Source organism: Sinocyclocheilus rhinocerous, unplaced genomic scaffold, assembly GCF_001515625.1.
Source record: "Sinocyclocheilus rhinocerous isolate Xijiao unplaced genomic scaffold, SAMN03320098_v1.1 scaffold6041, whole genome shotgun sequence".
Lineage (NCBI taxonomy): Eukaryota > Metazoa > Chordata > Actinopteri > Cypriniformes > Cyprinidae > Sinocyclocheilus > Sinocyclocheilus rhinocerous.
Genome location: NW_015641428.1, coordinates 34,369 through 38,284, shown reverse-complemented (window position 1 = coordinate 38,284; position 3,916 = coordinate 34,369).

Here is a 3,916-nt window from a genome sequence, read left to right as displayed (position 1 = left end):
GTTTGTACAGTATAAAAACCATTACGCCTATGGAATGTCCCCATAACGTGATGAATACACAACATGTGTGTGTGTGTGTGTGTATCAGAGTGTGTGACGGGTTCTGTGTGTGTGTGTGTGTGTCTATCAGAGTGTGTGATGGGTTCTGTGTGTGTGTGTGTGTGAGAGAGAGAGAGTGTGTGTGTGTGTGTATCAGAGTGTGTGACGGTTTCTGTGTGTGTGTGTGTGTGAGAGAGAGAGAGAGAGAGTGTGTGTGTGTGTCTATCAGAGTGTGTGATGGGTTCTGGCAGGTCCTGGTGGGCTCGGCTAGACTCAGCAGAGGGTCTGATTGATGTGGTTAAAAAGATAAAAAACAAAAACACATCCTCATCACATTCAGCTACGTGAGTACAGGTGATTTTTTTTTAGCAAAACCATTTTGATTTGATTGTGTTTATTAAAAAGATTAAATTTACACTGTATGCCGGTGACATTTTTTCCATTCAGTTACATTTTAACAGTCTGTGTGTTTTCTGGGAAAATTGTGCAGCCCTACCTTGGACTGTATGATCTGCTATATTGATCTGATACTCTCTTAGTTTTTTTGTTTATTTTTAAAATAAGTCTGTTCTGCTCACCAAGGCTGAAAAATTCTTACAATTTATAATAGTTGTTTTCTATGTGAATATCTGTTAAACTGTAATTTATTTCTGTGATGCGCAGCTGTATTTTCAGCATCATTACTCCAGTCTTCAGTGTCACATGATCTTCAGAAATCATTCTAATATGCTGATGTGCTGCTCAAGAAACATTTCTGATTATTATCAATGTTGAAAACAGTTGTGCTGCACAATATTTCTGTGGAAACTGTGATACATTTTATTTTTCAGGATTCACAGAAGAATATAAAGTTAAAAAGAACAGCATTTATTTGATATAGAAATATTTTATAACATTATAAATGACATTGCTTTCCCTTTTGATCAATTTAAAGCATCCTTGATGAATAAAATAATGAATTTCTTAAAAAAAATAAATTACCCCAAACTTTTGAACGGTAATGTACATGTTACTGAATTGTGTTGTTGTGATGCATAAATTCACTTCAGCATGAACATCTACTATATACTATATATGTAAATAATGTATACACATAAATGTATAAAATATGCCCTATGGGAAAAAAAATTATAAAAATAAACCTGCTCAGGATGGCAGAAGAGAGCTGCCATCCTGAGATTTGTTAATGAAACTGAAAATAACTATGGAGCCTGAATTGTTAGTTTTTGACTGTATTTATTATACCTTATACTGGAGGAAATGTTGGTGATGGTTCACCCCCGGCACCACCAGGTGGTGTATTTCAGGCTTAGCCAAGACCATGCAGGTAATTAGGGATCCCAAATTCAGAAAAGTAGGCCTATATATATATAAAAGTGTTTGAGGATGTTAGGACAGTGGAAATATGCACTCAAACACTCTGGAGACCATCCCAGATGATATCCCGCTGGCAGAGACCGTACCAGGCTTTCTATTGTGGCAGCCCATGCAGATGCAGCAGCACCAGCTCATCTGAATGAAAGTGTACATAATTTTTTTTCTCTCAATCTTATGTATTGTTCATTTAATTTTTGTTGTTTTTTCTGATGTTGAATTGAAGCAAATTTCTGTCATTTAGAAATTATATTTATAATTATTTATTGTCTTTTATTTACAAGTTTCAACTTATAATACAAAAATAAAACAAACAATGCACAGAAATTACTTCATTTACAAATAACTAATCAAATTACAAAAGTAATGTACAGAACAACTTTCATTTCTTTTTTAAGTTTCCCAGCAGCCCCATTTTCTCCAGAACTGTCCTAAAACAAGACAAAAGGAAAGACTTATGAAAATTAAGACAGGACTGCAAAATATGACACAGCAGGACATGCATACAAAATACTCCAGAAATCACATTTCTGGATCATCAAGTTTGCTTACACATCACTGGTAGACCCGACAAACACTAACTGCACAGACTAGGACTTATAAACACAGGGCAATCAGGGGAACACAGGTGACAACAATAGAACATAATCAAACTAAACGAGGACAGGAACATAACCAAATAAGGAGACACAGGAAGGACTACCGGGGCAAAACAGGTACAAAAGTCTGACACTATAAGCATTTGTGAAATAATTACATAAATCTATATTACCAGTACAGTACATGTTAACTTATTCTATGTATTTGTTTGTTTGTCAATCTATCACAGACACAGCAGAAAGGGGATTAGGCTTAAAATATTTCTTATCCTATGACTCCATCTTGTGGACAACCTTTGTATTACAGCCTGAAATGTCAGCTCATGTGTTTTATAGTTTTTAATTTTCTTTAAGTCATAGATCATTGTAAATTCATGAAACTAAGACTGTTTCCTCATAATGACTTGTTTTCCATATGTAAAAAGTTTTGAAGTGTTTAGATAATGCACTTTAAAGATATAAGAAAATACCTGTTTCTTTTTTTACTGTTACTTTGATAAATCGCCATGGCAACACCGTTCAGGATATCCAAAATCTGTTTGCAATTTAGCATCTTCAGTATCTTGGCATCATGCTGACAAAGTTTGGTGTGAATTTATTGATTCTCTTAAGAGGAGTATGCATTAATTAACAACATGATTTTTCCAAAAATCCACATTCAAACCAAAATAGCCAACTTCTTGTTGGTCGTAGCTAATGACTGTAAATTAGAAAGTTGTCCGGCTTGATGAGAACAATATATGTACAGAGTTTGGTGACTGTAGGAAAAACTAACCCCCTCACTGGCCGTGTTTTGACATTATTCTGGTGAAGTTTGAAGAAAATCGAGTAAAAATAAGCGGCTGATTTCAAAGCATTTTTAAAATGACACACTTCCTGCTGCCTGTTGGTGGCGCTATAACTTTGACTCCTAATAGTCACATCTATGTGATCGGCCTTATACAACGTACAAACTGATGAAGTTTGATCAAAATCAGACAATGTTTGAGTAAGTTATAATACACTTCCTGTTTCTCATTTCTCGCCATAATTTCGTCACCTTGCCACGGTCAAACCGTTTGAGATATCAAAAATCCCTTCACAATTTAGCATCCCCAATGTCTTGAGATCATTTTGACCGAGTTTGGTGACAATCGGGTACAAAACCTAGGAGGAATATGTCAAATTCCAGAGCATGTGCTTTTTACACAGCTCTGAATAGCCAACTTCCTGTTGGGCGGAGCCTATGACATGCAGATCTCAATGAGATCTATATGTGTACCGAGTTTCATATGAATACGTGCAAGTATGTGTGAGATATACATAAAGATTTGTGACTGTGTTCCAGGGGGTGCCGTAGATCCCCTGTGCCACGCCCGGGTCCCAGCCTCTGAGGCGTCCTAATGGCCGCAGGTTCCAACGTGTGTGCCAATTTTCAAGAGTTTTTGAGCATGTTAAGGCCCCCAAAAAGCCCTGAAAGGTGGAAAAAATTTTATAAAATAAAATAATAATCCTTAGAAGAACAAGAGGGCCCTGCGCCTTAGTGGCTTGGACCCTAAAACCAGTGGTGGACGAAGTACACAAATCAAGTACTTGAGTAAAAGTACGGATACATATAATAAAATATTACTCCAGTAAAAGTAAAAGTACTCCTTTTTCAATTTTACTCGAGTGAAAGTACAAAAGTACTCAATTTTTTATGTACTTAAGTAAAAAAGTACTGATAGATAGATTTATTTTGCAATTTTATATAGGTTACTTAATTAAATTTTATATTAGCACATATTTTTTTAAATCCTACTGCTCAAAATACCTGGGATTTTCCCAAAATAACCACTAAATGGAGTCAAGATATATTTTTGTTGTTGATATGGACTACATTGACGAGAGTGATGTAGTAATGTTCACTATGAAGCTTACACTGC